We start from the raw sequence: 19,385 nt of genomic DNA on the forward strand, positions 1-19,385 counted from the left end.
GTTTCATCGAGCGCCTGTCTCAAATTGCTGGCAATGCGTTCCACCTGAAAAAACAGTCGTTCGTTAACAATTGAAATATCACTAACAATTACTCTTTCTTATTTCTTCTTCGTGGTACAGCTTATTATGAGGGCCTGCCAGTGCATTTCATTATAGTTTCGAGAATGAAAGTAAATAGGCTTTCCAATGAAGCTGATTTTAAGCGCATTTTCTTTGTTGTTGAACCTCTAGATGCAACTTCCAACAGAACTTCAATTTAGGGAGGCACTTAAATGCCTATGCCTGTCTTCCTTTGTATAATATTTGAATACGCCGTACGACACTGCTATAGTTTTAATCACTTTGTAGCGATCCAGTATGCTCTGGCCTCGCTTATCTCCTTCTGTGGGGCAACTTCCCGCTTTTAGCTGTGAGCCACCAAATTTAGAAATAGTGTATTAGTCAATAAAAGGGCTGAGCGGTACCAACTGCATGGGCAACATTTCCAAACACAAAACTTACCCATACAGTTTTTCGCGCGCCATAGCCAGGGTGTGATTGTGAATCATGCTTCAGTGGCTTGTCTCCGAATTACTTTTGACCCCCCGGAGTTAATTAGCGCGCGCCCAATGACTGTACAAGAGCGTTTAGCTATTTCGCTCCAGTTAAAATGAGGCCGACGCGGCCGAAATCGAACCTCCGACCTTGAAACCAATGGCACGACACCGTAAACACAGGACTACCGCGGTAGTCAGTATGGCGCACTGAGCCCAACAGAAAGTACTACAGCGATTTCGTAGCGGAATCGCGGCCTCGTAAAACGCAGTGTTGGTGCACAGAGGGGAGAAGTTAGAATATAAACAGTTGCGGCACCATGTGCAGCAAAAGGAACTTGTGTGAACTTGTTCGGCATTTCTCCATTATGTCTGCACCGAAGGGGGATTCTCATCATAGTCGGACAGACCATATTAGTATTTAAAAGAATGGGACACTTCGCACGTCATACTATGTGCGAACATGCTGAAAAGAGAGAACTTTTTGCAAAAAAGAAAAAAAAAAGGCGAACAATTAGTCCAAGGTGGTGGTATGATCCCGTAGGCGTAGTTGTTTAAGCGTGAAGTCGCCAAAAAGCTACCGAAAATCGCGATCATCATGGCCATATACTTTTCACTGCTTTGTGCACAGGCGGCACGTCAAAGAACACCAGTTGAGCAAAATTATTTGGGATTCCGCCACTATGGCGCGCCTCGTAATCAGGTTGAGGTTCGGGCACGTAAAACTCCAATATTTTATTGTACCTTATTGCTCAGCCGAGTTATCTATAAGTCCCTTCTAGCCATCAAAACTTTAAATATTGTTTTATCGGGGTGTAGTGCCCCAGCTATGCGTTTTCTCTAAAGAACAAATGTTCTTTCTACCATTTCTAATGCGTACCACAGTGTCGCAGTTCTTAATATTGTTCTAAAGAATGATAAGAGCGAATCGGTTCATGCTTGTGGCCATGTACAAGGTCGATATTCTGCTAACACTGATAGTATAAGCATCGAAAATTGTTACGAGATCATTAAGGATCGGAGGTGGGGGAGAGGGCGGTGGCGGGTCTGGCTTGAATTTCGTCAAACGAGCTTTTTAGAAGAGAAACAGGCCACGACGGAAAAGCAGGTTGTCATTTGGGCATTGTGGCAAACTCTACTTAACAGAGTCTGGAAGTATGAGTCTAGAAGTCTAGAGTCTACAGTATAATAGGAGGCGACGTACTCACGATAAGTCACAATGAATCGTTCAGCGCCGAGGAAAGTCCGGTAATTGGCACAACTTCCAGGGAGGTGACTCCCTTAACGCTACCGCTCGAAGTTACAAGTAACATATCGAGAGAAGTTACCCTTTAGTATTTAGTGTGTCTCATTCTGCAAACTAGGGCGCTATAACGTAAAACTATTCCAAACTTTTCTATTCCATTTCTGCAATCAGCCCTACGCCATTGGTCAAAAACCTTTTTTGGACCACCCCCACTTCACCTGTCTGTCACCCGACGTCACGAAAACCACGATAGCTCCCCATCTGATATGACGGGTACAAACTGATTATGCATGAATTGACCGAGCAAAAGTGTATAGTTATTTCTGATTCGACGCCTTTTCGCGATTAGCCCTCGGCTATTGGGCAAAAGCTTTCGGGATTCACGCACTTCACCTGCCTGTCACGCGACGTAACAAAACCGCAAAATCTCACCGCGTCAAAGTGACGTGTACGCGTTAAAGATGCATTAATATGCCGAACAAAACTCAATTTTCTTCTGAATAGCCGCAGACTGCCCCGTTCCGAAAGGAATAAAAGATGGCTGCCGATGGTCGCTCAGGCACTGGCTACTCGCACATGCCGGGGAGCATGGGTTTATTTCCGTATAATAAAACTTCTTGCGTGGTCGTGTAACGTTTTCGAGTACTTTCGGCACGCTTACGACCTCATTCTGCCAACTCTTCTTTGCTGAGCACCCGTTTTAGCGTCATTCCTAAGCTTCCGTTGCATGCCGCCGCTATTTTCAACCAGCCACCACAAGCTACGTAAGGGAAAGCGGACCAGTCACAGACGCAGGTACCACCCTCTCCATCCGGTTATCAATTTTCAGTGCAGTGGCTCGGCCCCATCGAATCCCTCTACACTTGAGCGTGCTCCTCGCCTCTTGTCAGCCAATCAGATAAGACAAGCCGCTCATTGTGGGCAATGTTATTCGTTTTCAAGCAAACAGAACTGACCTCCTATGAACCAGGAGAGCGTTTTATTGGTCTGTTCACACAACCCTGCGTTGTTAGATACGGGACCATTTCCTGAGCCTACTTCGAGTTCCCCAGACGACATCGAATCGCACCACAGCTAATTAAGGAGCGCAGAAACACGGATGCCACATTCCTGAGGCACGACACGTGCAAACAAGTTGGCGGACCCCACTTTGTGTGCAGCCGGTGGAGCTATTCACTGCTTGGCTCTTCCCGAAAGTGAAGGGAAGGGACTCTTCCGTCCTGGCACTGTTGCGGGTAAAATGGGTCCCGAAGAAAGACGGCTGTAATGCGCCGTGACAACCTGGCGGCGTCGCCCCCTTCCCTCTATGGTGACGGCGCATTGCAAGTCAGCAAGGCAAGACCGCAGGGAGAAGAAAGCCCTCGGACAAACACCCGAGCAGCGACTCTCTTCGCCGGGTGTGACTCCATCGCACGGGCGCCTACCATTGGCCGAAAATGGCGTCACCTGAGCGGGCCCTCCCATTGGCCCAATGTGGCGTGTCGTATCGACACCGTAGGGCTTGAAAGACGCAGACCGGGAGCAGCAGAAGAGCATTCCTAGAGCATCCCTTGGTTCGTCTCTTTCGAGCTTCTTGCCACGGGCCGCAGCGTCCGAGTTGCTGCCGGCCCGTAATGACTGTACGACTGTTAATTGACTCACTGTAAATAATGTAAATAAGCTTCCCAAGTTTTCATCTCAAAGTCCTCCTCAACTCCTACAGCGTGTGACCGCCCGATACTTGCATCGGCGGTTACGCAAATTTGACGTCAGGAGATTGGAATAAAAACATATTGGAATGGTTTTACGTTATAGGGCCCCTAGACTTGGATTAAGACATAGTAAAATACCCGCTCATTTTCTATTGCTCTCAATGTATCGTTTTGTACTCAAGAAATTTTGCACGCTCATGGGTTATGCCGTCCACAAGAAAAAAATGCAATTGTCCTTTTGTTGTGAAATTGTTGTCATTTTCTTGTGATGAGCGGCTTCTGTCATGCGGCCCTAAGCTCAAAGGAACCAGTTTTGCAATGAAACAAAACTTCACCATGACGTACGCTATGCTCGTTTTAAAATGCCATGAATGCTTATTCGCACTCGATGGCCCCTATCACCACCGTAAGCCTGTATTGTTGCCTTACATCTTACTCTTGAATAATTAGGGTGCAGTAGTCGGCGACTGGCATCCAATAAATCCTGCATGCTGCCTCCTTAACTGGCAGCCTGATGATTACGTGCGGTAGTTTCGTACAAGCGCCTGCTAGAAATGTTTAGCTGAACGTTTCTTGCTCTCAGCTCCACTCACGTACACGCGCTCTGTCGGACTGGTACGACGTTGACAGACAGAATCGTTTTTACATGTGCGTGCTGCGCGTGCGCCGTGCATGATGTAGCTTACTCCGGCACCCGATAGAGAAGACCGGACTACGGAAAAATATATATATATATATATATATTATTTACATGAATTGTACAACCTTAGGTGGTCGAAACTTCCGGAGTCCTCCAGGCATGTAAAACCTCATAATTTAATTTTTTATGAATTGCATCTGGTTTATATTTTTTTGCGTTTATGTTCTAGTAATCTCTGAAAGGATAGACGTCAATGTATGCGCCTTGTTTTTGTTGCTTCTGAACCCACGTGCAGTGTCACACGAAGTAGTCAGGCTGCGAAGCATCAAGCAAAGGCGCATGCGTCAACAAATTGTGATCGTTACTAGGATCGGATATTCCAAGTTTCTCGTGAGCTTATTCGCTGATCCATGGCGCTGGTGCCGTCATTCTGTATTTTTGCTGGTTTTGCTTGGGCGCTCCACTCGACGAGCTCTCTAGCGGAACGCTGGGGCCCATCCGCTCACGCGCTCGCGGCTCAGAGATTGGCGCATGCGGCGCCCCGCTCGCGGGCGGAGCGGAGCGGGAAACAGGAAACGTTAGACAGTTTTAGCAGAGCGTTTGCTTGCGCTCCGCTCCGCACACGTTTCACGCGCACCGGTGGCTGCACAGAATGCATTGATTTCGCTTATCTAACAAGCGCGTCTCCCAGAGATGCTACTCACGTGCTCTCAGCTTGGCAGTAAAACGATTACGAAAGCAACTACACGCTCCCTGACGCACCGCTAAATCCGGTTCCTAGCGGAACGTGGTCAGCGTCCCACGTTCCGCTGCCGCTATGTGTGGTGTGCGCACGCGCGTCAGTGTTCCCGGTAGCGTTTTGCTGAGCGGCTGCGTGCCAATTGTTGTGATAGGCCGGTCTGAGCGGAGCGGACGGTACACGCTCTGCTAAAACTCTCTATTTGTCTAAACCTACCTACTACGCGTAAGACGAACGCGTGTCTACCCTTCGAACAGGCCAAGCCTGCGTGTTCTGGTCAAGATATTTTTGCTCTCAGTAGCATATCACCGTTGCGTCCCGCAAACCTATATTAGTGTGCCACATGTGACTGACGACGGTTTCAGCGCTTCAAGCCCACTACACTGCGGAAAGGACTTCAATAAGCATTTGAATCGCCATGCGCAAACAACACAGGCTGTCTGCTTTTGCAGGCGGGCGCAAACTTGAAACTTTCACGGTGTATTGCCTGTTACAAACCAATGCACCAATAGTATACTTAAAGAGTTTGGCCAGTAGAAGGTACCGATTCTTATTGCTCCATAATATTTTCTTCGCATCATCCATCACTCACGAGGAGCCGAATACAGCGAAACGTACTACTGTCCGAGAAATAGCGCGATAAGAAAATAATTAGATTAGAATACTTCTATCCTCCCTGTCCTTAGCCACGAAATAGCCTAACTGACTTGATGGTTTAGTGTGCGCTATTGTTTTTTTATGAGGTTTTATTTTGGTGAACAAAAGCCATGGTTTACACATGATGGAAAAACTGATTAAGCGTTGTACAATGCATATAACTCACCTCCTTGTTAACGGTGGGGTCGGTGTAGTTGGTGATATATACATAGTCAAGAATGTCAGGCGTAGTTTCGTCCAACAAAGCTATGCATTCGCTCCAGGTACGGCCCTTCGTTGTGCTTTGAGGCGTCGCACTAGAAATGCTTTCTTCAGTCTCCATTTCTACATATTCAATGTAGGGAAACAATGCAAGGAACCCTGCGTAGTTATACAGAGTGTTCCTGGAAAAAAAAAAATGTCACGAACGTCAGAATATTATGCCGACAGTGACATTTACGCCACCATTTCGCCACGAACGTATGCATCGAGAAGCGGCATAGAGCGACATTATGAATATGTGGTAGGCTTACACAATTAAATTATAATGTTTTCCGCGTCGAAATTATGGTCTGATTATGAGGCACGCCGTAGTAGGAAACTCCGCAAGAATTTGGACCAACTGGGGTTCTTTAACGTTAACCTAGATCTAAGCACATGGATGTTGTTGCATGCATATCGTCGGTTCGCGATAAAGGTAGAGAAACAAGGTTTGCTCCTTCGTGTGCTTTCCTAGCAGCTTCGTCAGCGAGGTCGTTGCCGGAGATACCGCAATGGCCGGGCAGCCACTGAATTTTTTTTCGTATCTCCGACACTAGTTGTTCACAAGACCCGCGACATAGAGATGACAGAATAAATTGTAAGGCCACCTTCGAATCGCAGAATTTTGCCCACCGATTAGCGGGTTGGTTGGTAATGTAATCAACGGCACCTCAGAGGGCAACAAGCTCCCAACCGGACGATGTTGTCAAGTGAGAAATCTTGTATCGGATGTTAATTGATCGTGATGGTTTAACCACTGCGCCGGTGGAGCTGGTCTGAGTGGAAGAGCCATCCGTATATATGTGGACTTGGTCAAAGTAGAAAGTTTTCAAACAATCCAGAGCTGCTTGCTTCAGGGCCAAGGTAGGCAGGTCGGTCTTCTTTCTTATCCCTGGAATCGTAAGACGCACTTGAGGTTGTCTTAAACACCACAAAGCTGGGGTTGAACGTGCTGAGGGTGTGAAGCCCGATGGTAGACAGGCACAATGGATGCTGACCTCGTTGGAGAAGGACGCTTGTGGTTGTCGTTCTGGCAGGCAGGCAAGAGAGTTTGATTGGATGCGTGAAACATGACGAACATGGGCCCTAAGCGTGTCGGTGCTAATGTAAGTCGTGATCGGATAGTCCCGAGCTATTATAATGGTTCCTGTTGTTGAGGCGCTCCGCGGAAGGCCTAGGCAAATACGTAGTGCCTGTGCTCGCACTCTTTAAGGTTCTCGAATAATTGACTTGCATATTTTAGCAAGCACGGGAGAACTATGACGTAGCAATCCGATAAAAAGTGCTCGACAAACTGTAGCATGGAGCCCACTGACGATCCCCATGTTTTTTTCCGGCGATAAACCTGAAGACATGAACAATACATGTGAGCTTCTTCTTCAAGTGGGCAATGTGAGGGCTCCAAGAGAGGTCCCGGTCCACAATGACGCCCGAAAACCGACGATTTCTCTTGTGGGAGATAGGCTGGCCATTGATGCATACTGGATAACGAGACATCGCTTTTCGTGTAAAAGCAACTAATGCACATTTTTCTGTACAGATGGTAAGGTCTTGCGTGTGAAGATAGTGAGATGCCTGTGTTGCTGCTTTCTGTAGCCTTGCGCGAACCTGCAGTCTAGTGGCCGCTGATGATCAGATGCAGATGTCGTCGGCGTAGATTGAGACACTCACTGTTTCCGGTAGGGATTCGGCCAGCCCAAGAACCGCGAGGTTGAAAAGAACAGGGCTTAGAACACCGCCTTGGGGAACGCCTCGGCATATGTAGTGGTCGGTAGTCGAACCATCTTCCGTACATACGAACAAGGACCTTTGTGTCAAGTAGCTTGTCATCCATCGATATACTCGCCCTCATAGTTCAACTATCAAAAGTGCGTCTAGGATGGTTTGATGGGAAACGTTGTCGTAAGCGCCTTTCACGTCCAGAAAGAGCGCTACTGATAATCGTTTCCAAGATTTTTGCTGTTCTACAGATGACACTAGATCGATGACACTGTCAATCGATGAACGGCTTCGTCAAAATCCCGCCATAGAATGAGGGTAAATTTCGTGGTGTTCTAGGTACCATTCGAGACGCATGAGGACCATGCGTTCCATGAACTTCCCGACGCCGCTGGCAAGTGCTATAGGCCGATACGATGTCAGTTCGAGCAGCGACTTTCCTGCTTTTAGTAGCAGTACCAGGCGGCTGCGTTTGCATTCCTGTGGGACGACACCATCTTTTCATGAACTATAGAAAGGCTGAGGAGTTGTCGTCGTGCTTTACGGCCTAGGTGGCGCAATGCAGTACATGTTATGCCATCGGGCCCTGGTGAAGACGAACACCTACAGAGGACCATAGCAGCTTCTAACACTTCCATAGAGGATGGAGCCTCCATACTTATGTGAAGGACTGAGGGACTAAAAGCCATGTGAGGGACTAAAACCGTGGCGCCGGCGACTTTCGCGCAAAATTCCTCTGCAACGTCTGTCTCACGGCGGTTTTGATAGAAAGCAAGGGCGTTAAAAGGGTGTCGTTGCTGGGGTCTTGAGCAAAGACCCCGTAGGGTACGCCACACACGGGACAATGGCTTGCGGGGGTCTAGCGACTCGCAAAAGCATTTCCATCTTTGATCCGCTAGCTTATCCATTCGGCGTTTTATCTTTTGCATGCGTCGAGCTTCTCTGAGGTCAAGAATTGACTTTGTGCGCCTGTACCTCCTTTCAGCACGGCGACGTATTGTACGAAGCCTTTCCAGTTCGATGTCATTCTCTGTAGGCTTTGACGAATGTGTGAAGCAATGCGTGTAATCTTGCATTGCGTCTCCAATTATGTCTTCTAATCTGCGTGCGATATGTTTCTACCAGGTGTCTTCTACTCGATCTTGAAAGACTGACCTGTCGATTTGGCGAGATACATCCGATAATGCGGCGTCGAGTCCATTGATTCTCACATAAGTCGGAATGTGATCACTTCCATGGGTTTCGATATCAATGAACCACTGCACGCTCGAAGTCAGGCAACGTCACACGAAAGTCAAGTCAAGGGAGCTGCTGTACGTTGTTCCTCGCAGAAATGTCGGACTTCCATCCTTTAGACGACACAGGTTGTGGCCTGATGCAAAGGGGCAGGCTCGGTGAATATTTTTCACCAGCCCGTTTACATGGCGATGCGACTAAGTCATCATCGTAAGAAGTTATGCATTATCACATACAATCAAAGCTAATGCCTTTATAACGCATTATGATTGAATTCGCCCTCCCAGCTATCATCCAGCACTGTAAACTGGATTAAAAAGCGGTAGTCATCATACTCCCTGGGTAACGCGTTTCAACCTTTTGGCTCTTTCCATTCCAGCATAAGCGCTGGTGCTTGCGTATGTGCGAGAATTTACTTCACTAATTGTGTCGTGCGAGTAATCTGATTGGATAAGACGCTTTAGATATTGAATCGACGACAACATTTTTGTTATTTCGAGTACCCTTAGGCTCCTGTTGCGCCAAGCGATAATTTCGCACCATTGGTTAGATCTAAGAAAGGAGCATAGGTGGAGATAATACATGCGAGTCAATATATTTCGCACACTTTGATGAAACTACCTTAAATTAATCATTCTCAATACGGAAAATATGTTAGTGTAGGGGAAGAACATTTTGAAATGCCGCAGGGTGGAGTGTATGCGTACGGCTATGAATGCATTTTATAGCTCCATGTATCAAACGTACAAAGTGCAGCACACCATTCAGATTTTAGTCTTTCTCTAACGTAAGCATGGGATAAGGGAAAGCAATGAAAACAAATAAAATGTATCCTGTGAATTGTTAACCGTCAAGTGTACGAGCTTTACGATATACCTTAGTGTTCAAGAGCTCGTTTCGCAAATAATCTATAGCTGGGATTCCACAAGTTTTATACACAAGACAGATCCTACGAAAAAAAGGCTCAGGCATATTTTCTCCGGTCTAGTAGTAAAAGAAGTTTGCAAATGGTACCTATTTCTATATTTCATGTGCAAGTTCTTTCGCGAGAAATTATTCATTATTTTTATTTTATAAGGACACCACTGATTGTCATCAAGACTTAAAACTTTTCGTTGTTCATTCCTAGTGCCCACATAGTATTTACTAATCATTTCACTGTATAAACAGAAAAATAATTTATGTGTTTGAGCCTGGCTGACGATTCCTTTCTGGCTCCATTTCACTTTTAGGACGAATGTATTATATCGATCCGCCAGACATCAATAGAAATTCTGCGTACTTCACAGAATGGAAGGAATTTTTTCTCGTGATAACTGGTACATTACGGAAAGGAGTAAAGGGATCCATTTCTGCAGTTATAGCACACGCGGAAAGCAGATGATAAATTAGTTACAGGGACAAGTAAGCTGTTAGGCTTATAGGATATGCAACTGTTTTACCTGTGATGTGGTTCATCGCATAACAATATGGCCGCACTCGGAGCAGTTCAAAAGGCCCGCTTCTATCTGACTTCATCCCTGGTACGTGCTCTTCGTCGCGGACGCAAGAAGTAAGTGAAAAAATAGATCACGTCATGTCCCATCTCACGTGTAGGATTAAGAATTAGAGATAATTCATCTGTAATATTAAGACCAGTTGTTTGTTTGAGGCCCGGAAACACGGCGCCGAATGTGGCAAATGCTACTCCTAGACTGGCACCACAGCGCAGCGTAATGCGTCGGCGATGTGGCAGGCTGTAAAATTCTCATTCTTACGGCATTCATAACAAGTCAACGCTCAAGCACGCCACGCGTTTACAGTATGCCCGAACAGTGGTATCTCAGCAACAATACCAGGATACCATATAAAGTTGACGGGCGCGCTGAGGCGCTAACGTATCGCCTATCAAAGTGACGTATCACGTATATCGTAAAACTGAGTGTATCCACTAGAATGACATGCAAAATATCATGCAATATGCAAATTGATGCTTACGGGTTGGCAGTGGCTAAAGCGTCATTTAAATCTTTGTAGTACAAATGAAACACATTGAGCGTATCTGATTCATTCAATGTGACGTTGACCTTTCCAAGTTCTCTCCTCAGTAAGTCAGATATGGGAATCTAGGAAGAATAAAAAAATATTTTTTTTTATTTCTCAAGCCGCGCATCGCATTAACTCGGCCACCCAATCAAGAAATGTTCCAAATACATCACGTTAGCGAGTCAAAAATAGGTCATTTTATTTCACGACGTGTAGGCGTATATTTAAAAATAATGAAATGCATGACCTGCAGGAGCTTTGCATTCAGAGCCATGTAAATAATGAAAATTTCCACAACCACTGTCATTTTCTTGTACAATTCACACATACTTGCAAAAAATTCATATTGAGGCATAAAGTTGTACTAAAACTGAAGCATAAAAATAATAAAGCTTGAAACAAAGCTGCCGTTGCATGGTTCCTTATCTTTTCAATTTGGCTTTTTTTTTTCTTAATTTATTGCCTCACAAAGTTATTACATGTTTCGACATATATGAAATAGACAAACGACGTCCCCTAGTCAAAGACGGCATGGGCACCTTCGGTAAAGGTTTGATGACGAGACGAATGACTGTATGGTATCAAAAGAAAACAAAACTCTTACTTTGTACCAATGTCAGAACAAATATAAGAAAGAAAAAGTTGAGAGGCAAATGCATTAACCTAAGAAATGACGGTAAGATAGCATGGTAAGATTTGTCTGTTTCATGCACGTGTTAACCTATGCTGGCGAATTATACTCACGGGCTAATATAATAACCTAATACGCACGACAAAAACATTAGGTACATTTGATTTCTAAGCCAAACAAGGCGTTACCAGAAGCTGACCGAAGCTAGCGTTACCAGAATGGTTAATGTAAGCAGAACGATATGTGAAATTAGAGTTTGGTTGGCGTTAATCCCACTATGTGCGACTAGCATATTCACGTTGTTCCTCGCTCTCTCCGAAGGCCCTCCACCTGACATTACCTCTGTTGGTGCTACCGCACTTTGTCATCAAAGGTTTTCGCTGTTGACACCACATTATGTCGCAAGCAATCCAAGGCGCATTGCTGTGAAACACTGCTAAACCAGGCGCTGACACGCGGTTTAGGAAACGGAACGTGATACTAAATCTGTGGTTTCTGTGGCCCTTCTTGTATCATACTTGATTTGACAGGTACAGAAATAAAGAAGTTGTCAGGCAAAACATGACAAGCCGTTCGTCAAGTGTTCCACAGGAGTGGCCTATGCTTGCTATTTCTTTGAAGTCTGGAAGGATTTATGTTGGCCAAACCGGCCGCTGCCTAAATGACCATTTGAGGCACCATGCCCGAAATTTATATGATTTAAAGGACGAGTACGCACATTTGGTCGCGCACGTAATGAAATGGAGAGGATGTGAGCCTCGGTTTGGAGAAAGAAAGATTATCGATAAGAGTACCGACAAGACGGCGCACGTCAGTTTGGAAGCATTCCACATAAGTAAGTATGTCAGCAAGTGCGTAAGCACCCCCACAGTATAGCTATTTGCTGCAGAACTTGAAATGGATTGCCTCCACGTACGTTCATCAATGCGCGGTGTCATTTTTTCCCGATTGTATCGCTCCCCTTCCCTGCACCTCTGCCTTTCGCCTTGTATAAAGTGTCCGTCTTCCGTCAATAAAATTTAGTTGACAGCCAGGGCTTGTGTCTCCTCCTTGTTTCTTTGCGGTTGCACGCGTTAGTGCTGTTTTATTTGTTTTGTTTTATTTAGGTGCTCCATGACGCCATTTGTCAGCGGGTCGTAGGAAGTTGTTCTACGGTGACTTGTGCGGCTGCATTGCGGGATTGCTTAAGTAACAAACCCTTCGGTCGGTGACAAAGTAGTATGGAGCAGCACGTCGAAACATCATGTCAATGCAGCACGTTTTAATGCGTGAGCATTCTTCGCGTGCTTTAGTCACTTTCCAGACGCTATCTATCTATCTATCTATCTATCTATCTATCTATCTATCTATCTATCTATCTATCTATCTATCTATCTATCTATCTATCTATCTATCTATCTATCTATCTATCTATCTATCTATCTATCTATCTATCTATCTATCTATTTGTATTTGTACGTTTGTACTTAACTCTTTGCTCGCCGGCCTGGGTCACTGGGTAGTCCACGGTCAAATAGTTAGCGCATCGAGCTGCTGTGCTGAAGTAACAGGATTCAAAACCAACCATCGAATCAGCTTGGCCACTATGTCCCAAGGTGCACATACGTGCCTGTCTTCGATGAAGCTCTTTCACGCTGAGGAATGTCACCGTAGATGCGGGACTGGGTATACACCGCCATTCGATGAAACTCTTTGAGGCCTACTTGGTTCACTAGGTATGCGCCACTCGGTATGTGCGGATCTTAAATGAAACTCTTTGATGCCAACTTGAGTCAAGGTGTATGGGCCACTATATGTGTGTCGCTCTGCAAGTAATGGCTTTGAGGTGAACTTGCCTAAATAGATATGTGCCACTAGAAATGTGCCGCCTGTACAATGACGAATAAAGATCCCTCAAATTTCGCCGATTCTGAGCTGAAGCTGACCGGTCTCAAAGGTTGCTCCAGGTCACAAACCCGACGCAAATGCAAGCTCTGCCACAAATTCACTGGGCATGGGCCACTTTAACGAACGCCCTTCACGCCAACGCTTTAACGAGCTATGCCATGATTTCACTGGGCAGGTGCCGCTGAGTGTGTGGCAAGGGACGGAACTATTCTAAGCGTCCGAAGGCACCGATGCGCTATGCTTCTCGGTCTCGGCAAACCAAGCTCGCGCTTCTCGGCAGTGCCACTTGGTGGTGCAGCGTAAACGGAAAGAAGCGCGAGAAAGGAGCTCGGTTGCCGCATGACGCGCTTCTGAGCCTTCGCACACACCAGGGCGCCACACATTTGCAAGGCCACGGGCGGGCTTCGCGGCGGCCGCGCTAAGTGCTATTTAAATGCATTACTAAGCAGATATATTATAGAATATTCTAGAAGTTGTTACCAGACTTGCTAAATTTCATTTTATTTGGTTGTACGTCGTATTGTCCTGGAAGCAGGCTTCCTTTCAGCGATGCCTCCATGTTAGTGGAAGTAAATATTGAGTATTACAAACAGCCAACGCAAACATATCAAAAGTGATGCCGAAAGAGTACAAAATAACGCAAAACCATTGTAATAGAACCCAACTAAGTTGGTGTCTCAATACTGTAATCACTTTCAATATGGTATTAACAAAACTTTCTTATAATGAATTTCTGAGTGCAGATCTCTTAATGATGTGTTCGAGCGGTCAGATTTCTGATTCGTGGGAGAACTTTCGACTAATCAGCCTCAAAGATAAATTGAGCCCCGCCAAGAATAATTTCTCACAAATTTGTTCCACGCTTGATGCCAGTGTAAGATAATTTCAAAAGGCTTGCTCATACGTATCTGTGTTACGCTTAATTAAGTGTGCAGAATCAGCAGTCAACGCGGAACGTCTGAGTTTAGAATATGTTGTAGGATGCATTCACTGTTTCAGTGTAAGAAATGATATAATAATTAAAGACGGTGCATCTAACGCATTTATCAAATGAGGTAGACATATTCGAAAAATATGTTTTGTACTTCATTAGGAAAAATGGAAAAGGAAAAAGCAACACTTATCTGCCACGAAATCAACATTTTAACGATGAGTGTTGTGATATTCTGCCTTCGATGTATTTTATCTGGTTAAGCCGATTATTCTGGATAAAGCATGACTCACATTGGGATATGCCGCTTCCAGGCCCGATATAGTGAAGTCTTCAATCCCACCCTGTCCGGCTTCTTTCGACAGCTGCAAGTATTACAATGATAAAACATGGTAGAGTAAAGATGCCTTCAATGGAATAAAAACATAAACAGCCATGATGGTACTTTGTAGAACAAAATCACCATGATTTTAATGTGTAACTCCTTAAACTGAAGTAATTGTTACTGGGGAAGGGAGAAACAAACATATTTAACACATCTGGAATTGTTTGATCTAATATAAGCTGTTCTGGGGCCATAGTCGTTGTCCAAAGCATCGATTGCATTGCTCCGACTAGTGAATTGCTGATAAATAATTCTTCAATCACAATTACAGCTTCACATGTTAACTCCAACGCACAAGTGCACACTCATCATGTCTAGAATTTGCTTGAATACTTTCGTGCTTTGCTGAAATGAAAAATAAAGCATTTGTTAAACAACACAAGTGCATTCAAATTATCTTTTGTGAGGAATAATAAGAAAGTTGAGCGGAAATTTTCGTCCATGATGGTCACTGTAAAACAATATGCAAACGCTTCTAGAGAGGCATTCTCTCTTTCTTTTTTTAAATTATATGCTCAAACAGGGTTATTTGTTCCAGTGACGAAGTTTAAGTATCGCTTCTTGTTTCATAGAGTGATTCCGCTGAGAAAAGAGCCGTTAAACAGCACATGTGTTGGCAGTACAGCACGCCTACACACATAAAGCGATTCGTCATGCGTGTGTTGCCTCACGCGGAGCAAGCACTGGGGTGGAAGACAAACGCCATCCTCCTCTCTCAGCCACCACAGGCAGAGAGGATGAGAAGGCGGCGAGAGAGGCTGGCGGCTCTGTTTCTCGAGTGCCCCACCTCAAGAAAACATTTTCTGTAAGTAACTCGTAGGTATTTAAAACTAAAACAAGAAAATTAAAAAAGTTTGTGTTTGATAATCCTTGACCAAATAAGTAGCCGGAGCGCTAAATACAAAAGAAAAAGAAACGTGCACGTGTACATAGCAGCAATAAAATGTTCATGGGCTTCCCTGTGTTATTTATCATATATTTTTTTACGCTGATAAAGTGATGTTCACATAGTGCTCCCCGTGGTCTGCAAGTGCGTTTAACAGAAATAGCCCCATCTAGCTGAACATGCGTAATATTTTGCATTCGAAAGCTGTAATTCGATTTACTTGCAAGAAAATAGTGCAAAGCATACTTGACGATTGAACAAATTCAGAATGCGTGATGCAGCTGGAGATTGAAACAAACCGTTTGAGTGAAATAATGAGATTTGTAATGTCAAAGAAAGTTCTATGTATGCTACATCAAGTGACCAGAATTATGAACGAAATTTAAATTTTTTATTCAACTGCATGCCACTCAGTCCACTCGAAAGTTTGTGAATGAGCGCTGCGATGGTGCTTCATTTCAAAGCTGTGTATACTCATTTACTTGCACAGTGCAATGTTGTATGACAGCCAGGAGATGTTGGTGCCTATACATGAGGGCCGTGATTTTATAAAAATATGAAACGTTTTTAAACGAAAAAAAAATATTTCAACATTTTGCGTGCCGGAACCACCTTGTGATTATTACGCACGCCGTACTGGAGTACTTGGCATCAATTTTAGCCACCTTGTATTCATTAACCTGCACGTAGATCTATGTATACAGGAACGTTTCTGCATTTCGTTCTCATCGAGTTGCGGCAGCCGTGGACCGCCGTCGAATCAGTCATCTCGAGCTTCTGAGCACGACGCCATAGCCAGTAGGCTGCCACATCAGGTGGTTATATGAAAACTACATTAAAAATAAAACGTATGTTGTCCTCCTGACGCTGGCAGTCTTAAGGGTACCGCTAAAAATGCAGATAGTACTTGGTGAACACCGCGCTACGCGAGCACGCAGTCAAAGTGCGGACAAAGGGATGAAAATTAAGCTGTACTAGAGCTCACAACATAGGCGAGTCAGCACTGACGTCAGCGCAGCCCCATTCGCAGCGCCGCCATCGGTCGCGCACTAGGCCAATAAGAGTATTCAGGCTGCGAGCTGGCGTATGTTTGTCGTACCGCTTCGCTTAGGCTTATTGGGGCGCTCAATCCACATTGAAGTTTCCAAGGCTCGCGGAATGCAGGTAATACCGGGGACGAACGGGTATGGACCTAAAATGTTCGGCTTGGTGGCATTAGTCGATCGGTGATACATGTGGAGGTGAAAACGGCGAGAAAACGCTCAACTGCGGCCGTCCACTGCAGGATCGATCCTGCCACTCTGGCATTCGACGTGGTGCCAGGTCGAGCGAGCACTCAGCGGTAAAGGTAAATGTAACTCCACTTTTTCTACGAAGCTTTTCACTTTACTAAACAGCATATACATTTGAACGCGTGTACTTCCTGCAGTGAGGATCTTTGCTGGTGAGGATATTCATCCAGCACCTCTGAAGCAGCAGCACAAGGCTCCCCACAGTAGCACAGGGCTCCAGTTGTGCAGGCGATTCATCATACGTGTGTTTTCTCCAGCGACGCCGGCGCCTGATTGGAAAGCGGCTGAGGTATACCTCTTCCACAGCCGCCACTGGCTGAGAGGGAGAGAGACTGGTGGAAGAATTGGAGGACTGTTCAACGCTAGTGATTGACTTGAGCATCTACAGCTTCGTAAGCCCCAAGGCTATCGCGCGATAGCTCACGCGACTGAACGAGCCGAATGTTATGCACACGTTGTTGAACGAGCCCCGCAACTTCTCCGTAAACATTTTACCGTATGCGCATGCAACGTAGTCCTAAAGATTGCTTTTGGCACTTGCGAAGAACAATCACGTACACAAAATAGTTGCCTTATGCCTACGACTAAAGCAGCGCCATCCACGCCTTGGGTCGCAGAAGTCAAACTTACATCCACGAGATCCGTCAAATCGCTCATGTGTGAAAGCCACTAGACGCAAGAGAACTCCATTCTTGCATTCTTCAGACATTGTAACAAAGCACCACGCAAGAGGAACTTCGATACCGGCATTATAGCTGCATCTGAATTTGCGCGAAAAAACACCACACGCTGTTGTCGAGACGGTGCGAGCGTCAGAATGGGACTCGGTTCCACGAATAAGGACTGGCGGACATCATCGCCTGCTCTCGCTGGAGGGCTCTGACGGAAAGATAACAGGATGTCGCTGCCTTTACTTAGCTTTATCTAGGTGGCTTAGTGGCCGCTGTACCAACTTGAGAAGCGGAGTTCAGCCTACGTTCATAGTTTCATACGGTAATGTTGCGATAGCACTATCTTGCATGTTAAGATACACAATACACTATTTTATATATCAGAAGCGCAGATACTAATACACGTCTTCCAAGACGTATCACGATACAGATACAAGATACATGTATCTTCGATACTGCTCAGTACTGGAGGTCAAAGGCACATTCTGCTATTCAATAATGACATGCGTGACGTCATCACCTTCGTGAGCACGCCCTGGAGGTACATAATGCAGCAGTCAGTGCGCGCCTGCGCATGCTAAGCGAGGTCTTTTTTTGGTGGCGCAATGATCCCCAACGGACTTCTGAAGCAAATTCTTGGTGTTTTAGTTACATTCATTCCAGCTGTCGAATTCTTCCTGGTGCGCCACAAATGAAAGGGCACCGCTACCGCGAGGCAAAACATCAGTTTAGCTAGCACGATGGCATGCTCCCAGTGATTGCTTTAGCTCACACGCTCGTATATTTGAAGCCAATCTTCAGTGTCGATGTTGTCGGTGGCGGAGAAGGTTCCTGGGTAGCGCAGTTCTGCCAAATTCATGGTGGGCGAGGGTGGCGACGCGCCCGAAGCATCTTCATCTTGAGCTGGCATTGGAGACGCAGGCAAGGAGCGGCCGCTGCATAAATCCGTCTTGCTCTTGAACCCGCAACTACTACGAAAAATGTTACTGGTGAAATTTAGAATGACTGGAGCGGCTTCCATAATAGTAGTTAGCTGGCGAAGTCCATGAGCGAATAATGTTAAATGTGTTCTTCATAAGACTTTCACAATATGTACATTTATCAGTTTGAGTGCCGCCCTAATATTACTGGAACGTTGAACTCAGGGGGCGGGAAATAATTATTCTAATGTCTATGATTTCTAGGGACTATAATCGAGCAACTGCATGATGTAGCCACAGCTGTCTGCCATGGTGTCTCCAGGTCCGTGGACGATTTTTACAGCGCAGCTCCTAGGATCGCATTCCTGCGGCAAACGTCGGCGTAACCGAGCGAACGTGGAACGCAGCGGCTCACGAAAAAAGTGCCGTGAGCGAATAGAACATCAGGAGAAGGGTGCAATGCGACCATGAAGCGGAAAGCGGAGGAGGGTAACGAGAAAATGACAGGAGAAAAGCGTAGTGACGCGAACGCGGGGCTTTTAGAGCGGTAGTCACGAGATGACGCCACAGCTACGCGTGTCTTCTGTATGGAAACAAAGAGCTGCATGAGGGCAAGTTGTCTGTGGCGGCTGCTGTGAATCGCGTCCACCCGTCATCCACGAGCTTCCTCTCGCGATCTCCGGGTTAGTGATGCTGTACGCCACACTTCCTTCTGTTTGCAACGTGCCGCACGAGACATATTTTCCGCGCCAGCCACTATATTGCGAAACGCAAGAACGTATCCACGTGCGCTCATATTTCTGCATTAGGGAGTATCGTAATCGCTGTCGATTTTTTTTTTCTGGCCCGATCTCTGTAACGCTGAACGTCGTTAGTTGCTGCCTTCGAGCTTTGTCTACGTCGGATAAGGCCTGCTGTTCTTCAGAGTGGATGCTTCCAGCTTACTGCTATGCCCAGAAAGTAATATATCCGTGTTGGCATCGAGCTTCTCGAGCTTCCCGGCCTATTGCATCTCACTAATGCTAGCAATGAATTATTATGCGGGTTTTTCAACTC

This window comes from Dermacentor andersoni, chromosome 11 (assembly GCF_023375885.2).
Source record: "Dermacentor andersoni chromosome 11, qqDerAnde1_hic_scaffold, whole genome shotgun sequence".
NCBI classification, from domain to species: Eukaryota; Metazoa; Arthropoda; class Arachnida; order Ixodida; family Ixodidae; genus Dermacentor; species Dermacentor andersoni.